The sequence below is a fragment of the Gymnoscopelus microlampas genome (genome assembly GCF_963454915.1).
Source record: "Gymnoscopelus microlampas genome assembly, chromosome: 1".
Lineage (NCBI taxonomy): Eukaryota > Metazoa > Chordata > Actinopteri > Myctophiformes > Myctophidae > Gymnoscopelus > Gymnoscopelus microlampas.
The window spans coordinates 50,625,799-50,645,876 of NC_139962.1; positions in this window are offsets into that span (position 1 = coordinate 50,625,799).

Here is a 20,078-nt window from a genome sequence, read left to right on the forward strand (position 1 = left end):
TTGTCACAACAGGCATAAAAGTCAGAATGTAGAAACAGCGGGGGGCGACTGCGGAGTGGGTTGGTTTTTGGTGGTTGTGAGGGGGAGTCTCTCTCTCTGGGAGCACATTCAGAGTTTTTCCTCAGCTCTATTTCTGTTCCAGCACAATTAGTCTGTTCCCAGAAGACTAGAAGACTAGGGAGAGGCAATGTGAATGTGTGCTCAGTGGCATGTCTCTACAGTGACATGTAGTGTAAAACTACTGCGCTTTTGTCGGAGTGTGTGTGTGTGTGTGTGTGTGTGTGTGTGTGTGTGTGTGTGTGTGTGTGTGTGTGTGTGTGTGTGTGTGTGTGTGTGTGTGTGTGTGTGTGCGTGTGCACAGATGTCAGCATTTGCTTTATTGTATTGTGTCTTCTTTTATCCAACTGTTACGTATGTATATGCACACTTTCTTTTTAATCAGGCTCATGTTCATGACTCTGCCAGGTAAAGCATTTCATGCTAACAGTGTGAATATGTTTATATTTTAAATTTAAATCCAAGAATAACCAGAATTCTTTCCTGTATAGATGTGGGTCAAATTTATTCAACGTTTCACAGGAATAAAAAAATAATTTCGGAAGTTTAAAACTCCACAGACGGCAAAGGCAAGGCACAGTGTTTCACTAGTCTTTATCAGGGCTGTGCTGAATTTTCACAGCCTGTTTAAAAGAAGAAGTTGTAGAGAATATTTTTAATGTGTTATGTCTTATGTGGTGATGATTTGGCCTCAGCACCAAATGCTATAAAAAATATCACGTTATTTCTGAAAGGTATATTATTTTCTTCGGATAGCATTGTTCAGTGGTACACTACCAAACCCACCTCACTTCCACCTGTATTTTGGCATAAAGCAGAATGTATGTACAGTAGGCTATTTGCAACACTTCGGCTTCCATTTAAAGCTGCAATACGGGACTTATTTGAATGAATGCAACGTTATTTTAACCAATCTGTATGGTAGAGCATGTAAATACAACATAGCTAGCACATCTGCAGTGGTCAGAGGTGGTCTCCCTTACCCTTACATTGGGAAATTTAGACCCTGGTGTCGGATAGGCGATAGGACACCTACTGGTTGACATGCAGTACTGCCTGAAGCTCATTAGTGCAATATCTCCCCCAGCCAAGTTAGGGACAGGGGTCATCACCATGCTGGCTTGTGGTGGACATTTTCATCAAAATTCTATTTTTTGCCACAGACATAGAAAGTGAGCGGACAATAATATTACCAGAAAGGCATACAAAGCTAGTCCTAAATGTATACTAGTGCAGTGGTTCTCAAAGTGGGTCGGAGGACCTTCAGGGTTCTTTGAAGGGGGTCCAAATGTATGTGCTCAGAGTAAATGCGGATCCTTGAAAATAAAACCAGTCCCTGCTCCAGGGACCCCCAGAAGCAAATATTTGAGAAATGTTCACTTTAAACAATATATATTCAAAGTTTTGCACAGATTTTCATGATTTTTGAAAGATAGCAGATCTACAAGCTCATAGCGCGGCACTCGGTGCCGTGCTATGAACTTGTATATCTGCTATTTTTGAATAGCCAAAGTATGTATAAAAGGTTAAAGTGGTTAAAAGTATTGTGATGCTATATTAACACGTTTTGCCAGGAACCCCCTGGAACACCCCCAAGGACCCCTGGGGGTCCCCGGACCCCACTTTGAGAACCAATGTTATAATGAACAAATTAAGAACTTAGAAGAATTACAATGTTATCTAAAAAACAATAAAAATTTTGCCACAGACATGGACAAGTATTGCCACAGACACATTATGTACGGACATATTGATGACCCCTGGTTAGGGATTTCTGAGTGGTATATAGATGTATGGTCTGACCACGCGCAAGACCCGGATTCAAATCACATAAAACCTATATGGATTGCAGCTTTAAATCATCCCCATATTTTGCGAGGAAAAAAGGCCTAAGAGGACTGGTCTCACTACGTAAATCCTCACCGGTAACTTCAACTTCAAACAGAGGGCGTTGCGTTTATCCTGTGCAATAATTTACACAGAAAGTGGCCTTTGTCGGGCCCGCCACAACAAAGCGGCTATGATAAACGGCCCTTAATTCATCGTCACGTGTGTGAAATCAAAGAGCGAACATTTACAGGCTGCGCGCTGAGCCAGACCAGAGGTGTGTGTGTGTGTGTGTGTGTGTGTGTGTGTGTGTGTGTGTGTGTGTGTGTGTGTGTGTGTGTGTGTGTGTGTGTGTGTGTGTGTGTGTGTGTGTGTGCGTGTGCGTGTGTGTTGGGTGGGGGGGGCGCTGCAGTGAAAGTAGATCCCTGTAGTCTCACGTCGAATTTCCTGACTTTTGTAAAACTTTTTCTTTTTTCTCCCCTTCTTTTTCCAACCCCCCCCCCCCCTCCCTCCTCCTCTGGAGCCCTCGGGGTTAATCAGCGGTGTAAAGGTTACGATGTATGTCTAGTGAATAATGACAATATGATGTGTACCAAAACGACGTGACAGTTTGCAGCCATTAACCCCGGGAGGGAGCAGGCCGGGGCCCGTGGGTCTGACGGGGCTCAGGTTCAACTCAAGCCTGGGACAGGATGGGACAGGATGGAGTGGGGGGGGGGGTCGCACTGAGGAGACCATCAATCTGTTTTAGACTTCACTTTGACATTGAGCTTGTAGCCGTTTTGTGATTTTGTATTGTGTTTCTGCTGTGTACCGACTGTTGTATGTCGTTCGTCATTGTTTTCGTGACGCTGCATTTTCGGCCTGGTCTTTATGTCGTTGTAAGTAGTGATAACTATAGATATGTTGTTTTAAAAAAATATAACTTTTTAACCACCTACACACCACAACTATAACGACAACGGCGGAAGTGAACAATGTTGTTGGAATGACTTTCAGAGCAATTTCTACAACTCTATCAGGCAGAGACCTTGTAATAGGGTAGATCCAAAAAAAAGGAAATGCATTTGTGTGGTTGGATGACTTGAAGAAACTGAAACGACTCTTTCAATATGACATTTTTTCATTTGCTTCATTTGTTGAAAAGGCCTGGTCAATGTTATTTGTTCATGTATGTATGTCTATGTGGTATGTATAAGGCAGGATGTAATACCAACATCAAGGATTGCCAGGCGCGCGGGAAGTACTTAATAGCCAGGGGGGCTGAGCGTCGGGGGAATCCGCTTGACGCATGCACGCGCGCGCAGCGCGCGTGCATGCGTCCTGTCCGCGCGCGCGCGGTTCGGGTTCGGGTCGAAAAATGTGCGGTTTTGGGTGGGTTTTGGCACTTTATTTCCTTTACTTTATTTCGGTTTTAGGGTTAGGGTTAGGGTTAGGTTAGGGTTACGTTATTTAATTATTTTAATTAAATTTAAATGTAATAAAAAAACATTTTTTTAAATCCCTTCCAATAACCAGGGGGGCTGCAGCCCCCGTAGCCCCCCCCTTCCCGCGCCACTGAGGATTGCCAATGTCAATTGTTTTCTTTTTGTGTAATGTGGCATGTATAATCTCTTATGGGATGGTCCCAAATGGTGGCATGACACGAAAAATAAATAAAACGGACAAACATTCGTCCGTCCGTCCGTCCGTCCGTCCGTCCGTCGGTTCATTCATTCATTCATTCAATTTGATGAACAAACACTGACATCTGAATGTACAAGGTGTCATGTTTAACGCTCATCTTCAATATGTTTGTAGCCCAGTCTAAAACTAATCTCCTAATTCATTTAGACTATAGGCTTAAAGGACAACTTTGTTTTTTTACAACCAAGGTTTATATTTTAGCTTGTAATTAAAGTAAATAAAAGATGAGTGTTACATTTTTTTGATTTACTGCTTTCTATAGTTTTAGCAATTTTCGCGATATTTTTTACAGTGTGTGTCTAGTGGGCGGGGGCATTCTGTCCGGTGGTTAAATATGTCTTTTTTTACAGAATAACCCAGCGTTTTCTTTATTAGTATTTACAGAAGCTTGTTTCTAGACCCCAATAACTCACATCTGGCCATCAAAGACCACAGGACCTTTTTTTATTGTGTAAAAAAGGCATATTTAGCCACCGGACAGAATGCCCCCGCCCACTGTAAAAAATATTGTGAAAATTGCTAAAACTATAGAAAGCAGTAAATGAAAAAAAAATGACACTCATCTTTTATTTACTTTAATTACAAGCTAAAATATAAACCTTGGTTGTAAAAAACCAAAGTTGTCCTTTAAATTCATGCAATTAATAAATGGGTTAAAACATTTAAAACATTATTCTAAAAAGTCTGACTTCATATGGTTTAAATAGGGTAAAATATATATGGAAGAATGCCATGTATTAAAATAGGAAACTAATCCACAGTCCTTTGAGTTAAAACCCTGTAATCAGTGCAAAAGGGCATAGTTTGTTTGAAATGTACATGGCCCAGCACATGTCTGTAGGCTCACAACCTATCTTGTTAGCAGTGTCAATCTTGAGTTTCTTTTGTTTTGATTTGTTCGTGCTTAATTGACAGCCAATCAGAGTCCAGTCCCAGGTGGAGGGGTGGGTTCTCAGAGCCTGCTAGGGAACAGGTGTTTCAAATGAGTTAATCAGCCTGCTAGGGAACAGGTTTTCTAAATCAGACAATCAGTCATTCTACCAGAGACAGACAGAGTGAGAAGTCACAGTTTTGTGCAGTGTAACCTGTGTGAAGAAAAGCCAGTTTGTAACCTTGGTTGACGACAAGTTATCCGTTGGTGTGAACTGTGTTGATCTACAAGAGGTAAATATATGCCTGTAGTGTTTCTGTGGTGTAACCAAAATGTTGGAGTGAAACAGTTAATGTGTATGTTAATCGCCATAAGCAATTAGCAGCTTCACAACATCAAATGGCTATGTATTGTGTTGTAAATGCAATAGCTTGGCATAATATATGATTGGTTAAGTACAAGCTACAACTATCTCTTCATGATATTGCATATGGACTTGTTACTTAGCTGATATATTTGCTTTAGGATACTGACAAGTGTGAGCTTCAAGACTTTGCCCTGCTGAAGAGTGATTGTCCTGCTGTTTCTTCTGGAGTTTCATCGTGTGTCATCGCCACTGTTCCCTTTGCTGCATTCCCCCCATCATGTGGTAACCCCTCACCATTCCCCTTCTAACTCTATTCCTGGACTTGTGAGTACCATACTGTGCACGTGCATTTTATTTTCTGCTTGGAGAACAAGTGAAGCGGCCACTACCGTTTTTAGGCCTCAACGCACCCAGGCCACGACTCAGGCCTGCAACCCAAGCATTCAGTTAGGGTCACTAAAAGAACATTGAGTTGCAGTCAGGTGTGTGTGTGTGAGTGCGAGTGGGGCCCATTATTGTGTGTGACCTGTTATTTGTTTGACCACATTTATTCACAATCATTGTTATTGCTTTTATTTTATGCTGCATTGAGAGACTATTGTTTTTCTGTGTCAATAAATACCCCTACCTACATTAGGTAGTTAAAGGTAAAGTAACCTTGTTGTGTCACATAGCTCCCAGATAATTCATGTATGGTAATAATAATATAATTCATGTTGATTAATGCTTGTTTAAAAAAGTAGTTTAAAAGCAGGAAACAAGTAAAAACATACTTTAAAGGAGTATAATTTCATTATATTCTAACTTTATTTGGAGGCACCAGCCAGTTGAATTAAAATTAAATAAGTACAGATTAAAAAGTTAGACTACAGGTAGTCGCACCATTTTATTAAAACGAACCCAGGCCCCGCCCAGAGTACTACTGCACAAGAATCCTCATAGCTACCTGGGACGGGTGTTACATGTTGTCAGAACATTATCATTCATCAGTGTGGATGCCCACATCATTACCATTATATTTATCTTTGATTGTTATCATTCTTGGTGTAGACGGCCCTGGCTTTAACCACATAACCACTTAACTCATTAAGACCTGAGGCCGATTCTACAAAATGTCCTCTAAATCCTAACAGTTTTCTGAAAAACGTATGTTGCTATATCAGTGGTGCTCAAAACCTTTTCACGTCAAGGACCCCCCCAAAATGATGTATTTGGCCATGGGCCCCCATCTAAAAATATTTTGTTCCAGAGACCCCCCAGAAGCACATATTTGAGTTAAAAATCTTCACTTAAAAGATTGTATGCATATTCAAAGACTTTTTTCCATAATACACCAAATCTGTTCGCTGAAAATAGCTAATCTACAAGCTCACAGCGTGTCACATTGTGACACTTTGTGAGCTTGTAGTTCTGCTATGTCTGGCGAATGTTCGTTGCCCAAAATAATACATTATAATAATACATTTTATTTGTAACGCACTTTATGTTTGAACCAAATCTCAAAGTGCTACATATTAAAACAAAAAAATAATAATATTAAAACAGTGAAATGATTAAAATTCAGAACAAAGGTCAGCTATACACAGCTAAGAAAAAGTTTAAAAAGTTAACACAATAGGGATGTAAAGGTTCATGAAGAAGTTTACTATCTGTACGGGTAAAAATCACTCACTACCTAGTGCTGCCCACAGCTCTGCTGCTAGAAGTAATATAAAGAATAAAAAGTTCAAAACATAACATTATAAAATATATATATAACTACATTAAAAACTATGCAGGAGGCAAAACAAACATCATAAAACAAAGCGCTTATGGAACAAATGAGTTTCTAGCAACTTCTTAAAATAATCCACTGACTTTGTGTTTTTTTCATAACCAAGGGGAGACGATTCCAGAGAGACGCACGCACACACACACACACACACACACACACACACACACACACACACACACACACACACACACACACACACACACACACACACACACACACACACACACACACACACACACACACGTCCTATCTCGTGTTCTTCTTGTTATCTTATCTGGATTTGCATCCTGTTTTCTGTCAAACATTTTGTAACGGACTTGTTAATAGTTTCATTTAAAACAAACATGATTTGACACAGAGCTTACAGAACTGTAAGTTTACCTTTTGAATCATAGTGAAGTTTGCATAATAGTCATGTAACCTGACAATGAACCCCCCGCGATCAGTAATCCTGCTGTGTGAAGCTCTTTGATAGGTCTTTGCCCTCCACTGGGCCTACAGACAGACAGCAACAACAGACGGTTCAGTATACATCAGTCAACTCCAAATAGAAACTGTCACTCTAGAAGGCATATACCGTCCCAATCCACAAACCCTCCACGTATACAGGATGGGATGTACATGACAAGAAACAATCCAGTGAACTTTGAACCAGCCGTTTGAAATCCTAAGTGCGCTAACATGGACATTCTATGGCAAAGTTTATCTTGGTGAAGTCAGGCGGGGCTTCCACATGCACACACCGCACGTGCACACACGAGCACGCACGCACGCACGCACGCACGCACGCACGCACACACACACACACACACACACACACACACACACACACACACACACACACACACACACACACACACACACACACACACACACACACACACACACACACACACACACACACAGATGTCCTATCGCTTGTTCTTCTCATCCTTTGTTATGTTATCTGGAATTGTTGCGTCCTGTTTCCTACCAAGAATTACCAAGAATATTGTGACTGCCTGGTTGTCACTATAACAATGACAATGTTAACCATTATATACTGTAATTTGCTGTATGAACAGCGAATAGCGTTATAAACGTGTATGTACTGTAGAATGTGCTATTTTCACTACTGTGGAAAATGTTATTTACAATGACATGGCCAGAATGGGGACATCAGGTTGAAAGTGGCACATACTCCCACCCCCCGGCAACCTATATAGAGGAGTTGAGCCAGGACAACACTAGCCCCATAAGCGACTTCTTGAGAAATGCACACCCTCTTGAGCAGAGAGAATAGGCTGGGGCTGACGCACCGATTCATGTGGGCGACCTCTGGCATGACCCCCTGCGCCTGTTTGCTGACACTTTCCCAATGGAGGAAGAAAAAAAAAACTTGAAGGAAGGGGGGGGGGGGAGTAGGGGGGGTCAGAAAGACAGAGAAAACAAGCAAGAAGAGGGGGGGTGGTTTAGAGAGAGAGAGAGAGAGAGAGAGAGAGAGGGAGAATGCCTCTTTCTTCTGATGGATGAGGCCTTCTCTTGTTACATTTGGAGAGAGCACAGCTGTGACGAGCTGTTAAGTACACGCAAACAAGCCGTCTTGCTTCAGTCGAGCCTGCCAGGCACCGCGTCGCGGCGTGTCCCCCCCCCCTCTTGTACCGCTCTGACACATGATCACAGCCGAGACAATACATGTGGGAGCGAGAGTACCGTGCCCCACACACACACACACACACACACACACACACACACACACACACACACACACACACACACACACACACACACACACACACACACACACACACACAAAAGAAGTGAGAAGTATTTTCAACTAGAACAAAACAAAGCGAAGCAAAGCAAAAAACCCAATCCACTCTCACTTAATACCGCCGGGACACCCCACCCCCCACCCCAGTCAGTATTAATTCATCTTGTTTCTCTTTGTTTTGTGCCTGTTCTGTGTGTGTGTGTCTGCCGTTGCTGTTGTCGTGGGGTGTGTGTAGGGTGGCAGTGGTGGGTGTATAAAGCCTGACTTGTGCTTCGTCATACAGCGGTGTCGCGCGTCGGAAAACAGCCGATCCACAAGCTCTCGGCGTGTGGCGGATGCGCCACGCCGTGAGCTTGTGGATCGTCTGTTTTCCGGCACGCGTCACCGCAGTACGATAGAGTATAAAATAGGCTCAAAAGAGTGAGAAGAACAAGAGAGAGAGAGAAAGAGAGAGTAGGGCTTTGGTGGTTTAGCGTGTTTGGAAATAGGTTAGGAATGATGATGGTGGTGGTGGTGATGGTGGTGCTTGTGGTGGGGGGTTGGATGTAAAGAACATCTGCTAGCGTGACGGTGTCACCGCGACTTGTAATGTGTTTTGAATAGACACGACTGGCCCCCAGGTTGGAGCAGAGGGGAAAACCCCCCGACCGATCCATCTGCCAATTAAGACAGTCCACAGGGGGAGCGTGGGTATATATATATATATATATACGTTTTTGGAATATAGATATAATGAAAGCCATTATGCCGTAATATCCGTCTGTCTGTCAGCCGGCGTTCAGCGTTTGGGGACATCACTGGAAGGTACGCTCAGCATTGTTTGGCTATAATAACCGTCGAGTTATTGAAATCAAATTTTGCGTGCCTTTCATATGCACGATTCAGCATACTGCAGGTAACAGTGAATACATAGTGTTCTGCCGTGGCTTGGCTTTTCAGCAGGTGACAGTTACAAATTGACTAATAGATGGCTAAGGATGCCACCAGCTGTGAGGAGAGTCTCCAGTTTTGGGTTTAATTTTCACACAAAGTGACACGTCGCACCGTCGTCGCATCCCCATAAGATTACAGGAATCATAACATCGGCTGATTAAATCATCCCCTGATTATCATCGCCTGGTGATGGAGATGTCAACTGTCTCGGCGGGCGCTGCAGTTCATGCACGTCGCATTACACATACGAAACTAGTGCATACCTGTAGGAAGATCCGGAATGTTAATTCAACTCTGTTAAGCGTAGAAATGGATGTGCGAGTGTCCATTTTTACACTTTCAGAATTAAGCACTGCAGCATCAACCCTGCATGGTGTCCCTATTTTCGGAAATCGAATCACGTGGATCCCGAGACGGCCGTGGCTGCTCCAATGTGGATCTCGTAATTCACATGGCCAGCCTGTGAGTCAGTCATCTATGATGTTGATCATCACAAACATTTGTATATCAAGGCCCAGGGACCCCCATACAAGATTTGAGTTGATAAAATGTTCATATTTATTCAAACTTCAATGTCTTTTTCTTTGACAATAGCTGATCTACAAGCTTGCAACAGCTCGTAGGTCGGCTTTTTTCAAATAGCCGATGTATATAGGGTTAAATTGGTTACATTAATTTTAAGCTATATTAACGCTGGGGACCCCCTGGCCCCTTTGGCGCTGATTGGTCCAGTGGTTTGTGAGATTAACTCCATACACAGACAAACATACAGACAGACTCTTACAGATGGCTATACTCCTACAGAGCCATGACTTAAAAATAGATATATTTTTTAAATATAAACAATAATTATTTCGGCTGTTTAGTATATAGGTCTTAAGCGGTTAAATTATAAAACATTCTGGATTTCACTCTGAGTGGGGCCCAAATTGAATAGAAAGCTGCTAAGCCGGAGGAAATATGATGGGGTAATTGTGGTGGGACTTCTCTCTCTTTCCATGTCTCATTGTGTACATCAACTTCTCCTCCAACGTGTTGATGTGGCTTCTACCCCCCAACGCGTCCCTCTTACGCCATGCCAGCCGATCCTGGGCCCAGTTAGCAGCCTCGCTATTGGACACATGTGACTGTCATCTTGGCACTTCAGCGTTCAATGTGGAGCCGGGCCCGGGACACATGAGTCAATATGTTCCTTAAATGAGAAACTGGAAGTGATGGGGGTCCCCGATACTTTGCGGCGAACCACAAATAAGCTAACAAAGTTTAAAAAACTTTAGCGCCTCCCAATTGACGGGTAATGTGAAGTGGGCTGCGGGGGGTGGTGGAGAGTCTATGGTAGCGTCGGGGGGGAACATGTGGGGCTGTGCTAGCGGGCTGTGTCATGCGTTATGACTCAGGGGATAATGGAGACGGTTTGCTGACAGATGGATGTTGTGGTGAAATGTGGATTCCCCGGGACAAACTTCAGCCTTTGTCAGATTTTTAGCAATAATACATAAGTGTTTGTGAGTGAAACTTTAGACTCTAAGGGGTAATGCGCTAATGGGTTCTGTGTGTGTGTGTGTGTGTGTGTGTGTGTGTGTGTGTGTGTGTGTGTGTGTGTGTGTGTGTGTGTGTGTGTGTGTGTGTGTGTGTGTGTGTGTGTGTGTGTGTGTGTGTGTGTGTGTGTGTGTGTGTGTGTGTGTGTGTGTGTGTGCGCGTGTGTCTGTGTATGTGTGACATGGGCAACCATTGTGCTGATGTAACATTAATCACAGCAGTGCCACAGCTGGTTGTGTTTTGGGTTTGTCCGCCTCTCTCTAAGTCTCTGTCTGGTCTGTGAACTTCAAGTGACTCCTGTGCGTAGAAGCACCCACCCAATTACCGGCTACTCCACTCTCCATGTAAACGGCAGTGAATAGCAAGGGGCAGGAGGGGCTTCTGTGTGTGTGCGTGTGCGTGTGTGTGTGTGTGTGTGTGTGTGTGCGTGTGCGTGTGTGTGTGTCCTTCCCCACTTGAACCCTAGTCATAGGTGTCATAGGTGAACATTCTGCAAAAACAGCTCACAACTTGTGAGCTTGTAGATCGGCTATTTTGGTGTAGAGGGAAAAAAGGAGGGGGCCAGGGGTAGACCCCTGGGGGACGCGGGTCAACAAATTATAAGTGCTGCGTGCGTGCGTGCGTGTGTGCGTACGTGCGTGCGTGCGTGCGTGCGTGCGTGCGTACGTGCGTACGTGCGTGCGTGCGTGCGTGCGTGCCCTTAAAAAGTGAGGAAGAAAGAACAAAAGAGGGAAAGAGGGAGAGATGTTACACTGAGCCTTAGCACTTACCGGACAGTTTGAATCTCCTAGCTCTTTGCTTTGATACGTTTGGGAAATGTTTCACAAAACACAGTCAGGGCGGGGTCACCGTGGGTTCCTGAGAAAGGACAACGCATGAGTTATCAGCGAATGACGCAGCCCGACTCTCAGCTGTAAACCCCCATAACCTCCCCCGCCTGACACCTGCGTGTCGCCGTGTTCCGGATATCCGGCAAACAGCGGCCTAAGTATATATAGCGGATCTGCGCTCGTGTCCAGAGGTCGCCGAGGAGAGTGTGGGAGTCCCCCCTCCGCCCCTCAGGGGACGAGGACACACACGGCGCGGACAAGCCGCTGTCAGCAGGTCCTACGTCCAGCTCCTCTCAGGATGCGCCATTGTTAAGTGTCTCCATTTATCACAGGCAAACGGGTTAAAGAGCAGGAGCCACCTTCCTGTATCCCCGCACTTCACACTCAGCCGCGCTGTTCTGCAGGGCCGTCGCAAAAACAAAAGGCAACCTTTGCACAGGCTTAGACCAGGGCTTCCCAAAAAGAAAATAAACACACAAAATGAATAACTCGCGGGGCCAACGGTGGGAGGAAATATATTTATATCAATAGGGACCCCGTTGTTATTTTTCCCACAACAGTGTATAAGCTACGTGCCGTTTCGGTTTGAGTCGCAGGGGAACGGAGGGCGACGGCGGAAATCCAGGTGACGCGCCCCCCCTCGTTCCTGATGGCGTCACGGCCCTTGGCTGCCCGCTGACATGGCATGGTGCCCGGGCGGGGGGGGGTGGTGGCCGTGCGTGGACCTCATTATGTTGTTGCTTCAGTGTACTGCACCGACCTCACAGAGACAAAGTCCCTGTGTGGGTAAAACATACACACAACAGACTGTAGCAGGTGATATGGAGAAGCAGAACCGCACACATCACAACGTGGTAGCTACTACTACCATACTGTAATACCAGTGGTGGAAAAAGTACTACCATTTTGAACTTAAGTAAAAGTATCAATACTGCAATGTAGATATACTGAGTATTGAGTGGAGTAAAAGCATAATATTTGCCTCTGAGATGTAGTGGAGTAGAAGTAAAAGTACTGAAAATTTGAAATACTCCAGTAAAGTAAAAATACCTCAAAATTGTACTTAAGTACAGTACTTGAGTAAATGTACTTAGTTACTTTACACCACTGTGCATCTGTTGCCACACTGACGGAGACTCACACAAAGTGTTGTTCCTCACTATACAATACATCTCATATTAGTCATCTGTCTCCAGGTCACTGTGAGCACCAGAGCTGATTACCCTCAATCAAACCACCTCTCTCTCTCTCTCTCTCTCTCTCTCTCTCTCTCTCTCTCTCTCTCTCTCTCTCTCTCTCTCTCTCTCTCTCTCTCTCTCTCTCTCTCTCTCTCTCTCTCTCTCTCTCTCTCTCTGAGCCTGTTAGGTCTTTACGGGTTTGATTACAGTTGTCAAAACTTTTTTCCCCCCCTTTCTCTCGTTACAATCAGTTGGAATATCCCGCCCACCCACCCCCATCATCATACTTGTTCTCCACATATTAATTTGGCTTAATTTGATTCGGAAAACATCTCCAGCAAGTGTTTTTCTTTTTTTCCTGGCACAACCTTTGAAGTGACAATATGAAATAATAAAACCCTATTAAATATGAATCACAGGAGCCATGTCAGCGTTTCTACCACTCCTATTTGATTTCCCAGCGAGAACGCATTTGATCACACACACACACACACGCACACACACACACACACACACACACACACACACACACACACACACACACACACACACACACACACACACACACACACACACACACACACACACACACACACACACAAACCACACTCAATCTGAATACTTTGGCTTTAATTGAATACATTTCTGTTTCTGTGCCCCCCCCCAAACACACACACACACACACACACACACTCACACTCACACTCACAGCCCAGCCCTCTGTCTATTTCCTCAAGCACGTAATGCATGCGGTAAATAATTCAAATGAAATTAATTTTACAGCACCTTGTTTCCACCGAGCATGCCAACATCTGTTGTCGAGTCACAAGTTTACATTGTTGGTCATTACTTTCCACAATGAGCAAAATGTTTTATTAAAGCCCCGTGGGATGCCCCCCTTTCTAACATGCACGCACACGCACACACACACACACACACACACACACACACACACACACACACACACACACACACACACACACACACACACACCCACGCCAGTTTTGCTACTGAATGAACCCTCTCTGAACTCCGTACAATCAGCGATTGGCTGAAGTTCTATCGTGGGCGGGGGATATATGCGTGAGCATGCGCGTGTGTGTGTACGTGTGCGCGCGCACACGTACAGTACGTAAGTGCGTGTGTGCGCACGTGTACACACACTAGGGTCTCGACTATACACTGTCTTTCTTCCCAGAACGTGGGGGCCCACAAGTTTAACCCACTAAAACCGGGAAAGCATCTGTGGTCATTTTAGATTTTTGCGTTGGCCATTAAAAAATATCAGCTCGCAGGCGCTTGTACATCTGATATTTGATGCAACACTTAGAAAAAAATTCTTAAAGTGTGAGAACAAACTGTTTTAGAAGGCATTCGTAGAACCGGGCCTCAGGTCTTAATGGGTTAATGCGATTGAGGTATTGGACGGGTCCCCGGCTCCTTCAGGAAATCGCTGACCGTAGTGAAATAGAGCCGCTCTGCTGACTCCTCTGGAGTGACGTAGTGGGGTTTTTTGTCCCGACATACAAGAGTAAATCTACTGCCCCGGCTGTTGTTTCACATCAGCCCATTACACAGACCACATACTGTATGAATAGGCCTTTTTATGCCCACACTGCTAATTACTACAGTGCAAATAGTAAAAGGTGCAATAGGAAATTGTGTCCCCTATCTAGTGTCAATACGCGGCATGTGTTTTTTTCCTTCATAATGACAGTTTCCATACAGCCGAGAGTGTTATTCTTGCTAGATATTATTAACCACTTAAAAACCCTATATACTTTAAGTTGACCGGAGTTCCCCATGGCTCTACACACCAGTGGTTCTCAAACTTTTTCATGTCAAGGACACCCAAAATGATACGTAAACACATTATACTGCAGGGCCATTGGTATTTCCCTCTACATCAAATCTCTTTGAACGAAAATAGCCGATCTGCTTTTGATTGAATACTTTATTAATAAAGTTTGTTAACAGTGCATGTACAGTAGTACAATCAAAACGTATGTTAAAAGGATAACACAAAAACCCCCAGGGCCCTGTTTCCTTTGTGGTCCATTGTACTACAAGCTCGTTGTGAGCTTGTACATCTGCTATCTTGGTGCAATGTTTGCCCCTAGAACAAAGACACCAGGGTTCATGTGGTTAGATAGCTATTTGGTGGGAGCTAACTATGTTTTCCGAAGCGGAGGCAACGACCGACACGTATGTAATATGGTGGGCAGATGCATGCGCACGCCCCGGCGCCCAAAGGGAGGAAGAGAATCGGATGGCACGTCCCCGTCCCCCCCACCCCCCGCGTGCCTGACTAGCAGGGTCGGGCTCAGGAAGTAGGCTGTTTATTTGTGTTGGTCCACATTTAAACAGCCCCTTCAAAGAAAAGCACATTGTATATTCATCAATTTTAATACTCACGGGGAGGGAGGAAAAAAACATAAGCAGACCGCTATACATAAATCATTAGGACACAGTCAAAAAACAAACAGGGGGGAAAAAATAAAAAAAGAAACACACATACATACAAGATCATGTGCTTTGGCGTGGTTTTGCGGATGCGGTCTCCAAACCTCAAACCCGAAGTAACAACAGTGGCAAATGTCGTCCGCTGTCGGTAAAAGCGGGGTCTTTAAACACCAGGGTCTCCACAGGCTTGGGCTTCAACCGAGCAGAAGAACGGGGTGGGGGTGGGGGGCGGTTTTAGGATGGGGAGTGACAGGATACGGGCTGTTCCTGGACGCCCCTTCCCTCAAAAGGATTGGCTGTAAAACGTGAAGGGACCCCGGGACACACCCTTGAGGAGCGGCGGAGTGTTTGTGGCCACCGTGGGGCCTGGGTAGCCCTGCTGCCGCTGCGCTCCGCCGGGCCCCCGAGCAGGTGACAGTGGCTCGTCCCGTGCTCTGGGCCTCTGCCAGTAACAGATGTGCTCAGTCAAATGACTAATTGAAAACCTAAAACAAAATCAGCAGCTTGGCTATTTGGCCTGCATAATAACAGGCCCTTGTGCTGAAAAAAAAGAGAGGGGGAGCTGGAGAGAAAACGCTACACACACACACACACACACACACACACACACGCACACGCACACACGCACACGCACACACGCACACACGCACACACACGCACACACACGCCCCTCTCATCAGCGGCGCCATTAACAATCATGAGCAAAGATGAAAACAACGCTTGGTTTATTCTGCAAATGAAAGCACATAACTAGATGGCGTCCCCGGAGTCCATTTCCAATTTTAATAATACATCAAGGAGCCATAGAGGCAGCAAATGCTCCGTGCGTTAAGAGCCAGAGCATAACCACACTACCTACAGCGCCACTGTCACGAGACAAGTCCCAGGGCAAAGAATTAAGCACACGCATAAAGGTACACAACATGATAGCTATTAGCTAAATTAAAAGAGCCATTACCGTGAGTGGTGTGCAGAATCACTTGCCAGTTAAAAGACTACAAAAAATGTTCCATCTCAGAAAGGGAACATGTGGTTTTTTGTTCACCTCAACTCTCTTTCTCTCCGACAGCAGAAAAAGCATGCAGTCTGGGCTCGCCTCAAATTATGTGCATGAATAATAAAATACCTTCTAATTAAAAACTGTTGTTAAATATGCAAAAATCTAATGATAATGAGATTGTGCAATACCTTGGAGTAAAGCATATTATAAATTACTTACAAGTGCAAGTCGGCTTGACCCAAACATTGCATTTTGAAGGCTACTCAGAATATTGTGTGTCTGGGGCATGGGGAGAGGGGCTAAATCATGTGTGGGTGAACCGTCTGTATTTGGGTCTGTCTCGCCCTATTTATGTACATACACGCACACACACTGTGTGTGTGTGTGTGTGTGTGTGTGTGTGTGTGTGTGTGTGTGTGTGTGTGTGTGTGTGTGTGTGTGTGTGTGTGTGTGTGTGTGTGTGTGTGTGTGTGTGTGTGTGTGTGTGTGTGTGTGTGTGTGTGTGTGTGTGTCCGGGCGTATTGGAAGGGCTGAAATATATGCATGTATGTATGCTAATGTATACTGGCTGTCTCACTAACTCTTAAGGGAGAAGCTTGGAGCTAGAGCAAGGTTATGTACAGAAGGGGGACGCTATGTACTTTTTTAAACTTAAAAATAAACAAATAGAAAATGCCCATTGAAAGTGGAATATTCTTTGACTCTATATTAATAATAATGATAATAATGATAATAATAAAAAACAATAATAATAATGATAAAAGCACCTATCTCCCATGTATAATAATATATGGGCATTAGGTGTTCTTAGGGGCTGTTTGTGATGGTACTGGTTTTGATGGTACTGACTTCTGAATGAACTGGATTCTGATGGTACCGGTTTTGATGGTACTAGTTTGTGATGGTACTGGTTCACGATGGTACTGGCTTCTGATGGTACTGGCTTCTGATGGTACTGGTTCACGATGGTACTGGCTTCTGATGGTACTGGCCTCTGATGGTATTGGTTTGTGATGGTACTGGCTTATGATGGTACTGGCTTATGGTGGTATTGGTTTGTGATGGTACTGGCTTATGGTGGTACTGGCGTGTGATGGTACTGGCGTGTGATGGCACAGGGGATAAAACTTGCAACACTGACCACTAGGATTCCTCTGTAAGTATACCGTGCCATCCTTATGAGGTCCTCAGCATAAATAAAACAAGTCACAGATCAGTTGCACGTCATTAGAAAGGAAAACAAACAAAGACACGCAAGCCTACTGCAGAATGTAACAAAGACGCTGGCAAAGCAGGAATGATTGCAGCTTTTATTTACCAATATGACAAAAGAAATAAATCACCACACCACTCGACAAATATCAGTCCTCTTTCTCTCTGTGTTTGTCTTACTTCATCAATCATAGCATTATTCCTCTCTCTCTCTCTCTCTCTCTCTCTCTCTCTCTCTCTCTCTCTCTCTCTCTCTGTCCCCCTCTCTCTGTGTCTCTCTATCTCTCTCACTCTCTCTCTCTCTCTCTCTCTCTCTCTCTCTCTCTGACTGAGTTATTGTCATACGTCTTCATGTTACAAAGCCTTTATGTTGGTGAAAGCAGTAAATAAAAATAGATGTCCTCAAAGACATATTTCCTTGAGGTTTTGAAGACGAAGGATCGCAAATGAAGAGACAAAGCTTGTCAGTTAAGCGCAAGACAAGTCTCCATGCGTGCAGGAAGAATGCAGAAGAAAGAATTTGGAAAATTTCGAGTCGCCTCTCTGCGGTTTATTTACCAACAGTCATGTTCAATTTGGCTTTCTGTGTTAAGTAAATTAATCACTTGTCTTTGTAGAGGATGTTTAGACACTTTTGGTGACAACAGCCCAAACAAAAGAGTCATTATTTGAGGAGGTAGTCGGTGATACAAACCCATTTTTGTGCATAATTTGACGTGTACCGTGTGTGTATGTGTGTGCACAAATGAGCGCACGCACACACATACCCACACACACACACACACACACACACACACACAGACACACACACACACACACACACACACACACACACACACACACACACACAAACAAATTCAGAGACACACACTGTCAGATACTTCAGACACACTATTTTCAATACCTATAGCTTTGCCGTACCGAGATGCATATTATTTAAGCATATTTATGGAGATGAGATTTGCAGTTGAATTGGAGGCAATAATATTCCGTTAGCTTTATAAATTCACTTGACACACACACCCGAATGGGGCCCCCCGCCCCGTATTTAATATTCCGCCGAATAAGACTTTAGCCTGATTGAGAGGTTTGCGCTGCACATTGTCAAACACGATTGCTCCATTCTGGGCCAGCCGGAGCCCGGAAACAGCCCGCATATTTCACTTCACAAGTCAATAGGCCTCCGCCGTGTTTATTAAAATTTTAACAGGACTCCCAGCCTGACGGGTTCATCAGCTATTCAAAGCAACCAAACAAATCAGCCGTCACAGACTTTCTCTCTTTCTCTCACTCTCTCTCTCACACACGCTCTGACATACACACAGTGACTTGCGCACACACACACACGCTCCCAGTGACCTGCAGACACTGACATAGTGTACATACATGCACACACACACGCACACGCACACGCACACACACACACACACACACACACACACACACACACACACACACACACACACACACACACACACACACACCAACCCGCACCACCACCTCCTCCTCGTGTCCCTGACCTTCCCAGCATCCCGACGCGGTGCGCCCCACCCCACCCTCTCCTTCTTTGGATGACTTTTCCACCAAGTCTTTATGGGCAAATAAACAGCAGCAAGCCATGCTTTCCATCACACGTTATAATCATGATGCTTTTTTATGTTCACACCATAAACAAATACTTGATGATGAGAAGAGGAGGGGGATAAATCAGGCCGGGTTGTATATGAGGCAAAGCAGTCATTTAGATTAACGAAGCAGGCACACACACACACACACACACACACACACACACACACACACACACACACACACACACACACACACACACACACACACACACACACACACACACACACACACACACACACACAGCCAAGAGTAGGTCATCAGTACAAGTAATGACCAAGGCAACTTTATAGCGACTTAGATTATGAGTTTCCCAACTGTTAGGCCCGGTTTATACTTCGTTGTACGGCACTGCCCCAGGCCAGAAACATTGAGAACCCGATCTACAAGCTCACAACACGTCGTGAATGTAACGTGTTGTGAGCTTATAGATCAGCTATTTCCGGCGGATGACGACTGACCATAAAATAAAGCGTTGGAATGTACACACATTCACACAACAACATCTACACAAGTCATACACCAACTAGAAAGTAGAGATCCAGTCACAGAACTAGAAAAAGTGCTCCTCGGAGCACAGGTCTCCGCCAAGTCGGGTAGGTTATTGTGGCCTCCTGGTGGCACTATAATAAGCCAATGTGAAAAGGGATGCCATTTCTTCTTAGGCCTTGCATTCATGATTTGACATTGCATTCATGATTAGAGTCATTTTGTTCCAAAAATGTGTTTTTACTAAATTAGACCTGCTGGTGGCGCTATAACAGGCCAATGTGGAAAGGGTGGCATTTCTTCCTCGGCCCAGTGGGAATGTGCGTGCACAATTTCACGGAAATCGCATGCTGCGTTGATGATTTGAGGCATTTTGTTAAAAACGAACCAATCCGTCATGTTTATTTGTTGGAAAAAGAATAAATACTTTAATTACAAAAAAAAAAAAAAACGAACCAATCCTGCAAACTTTG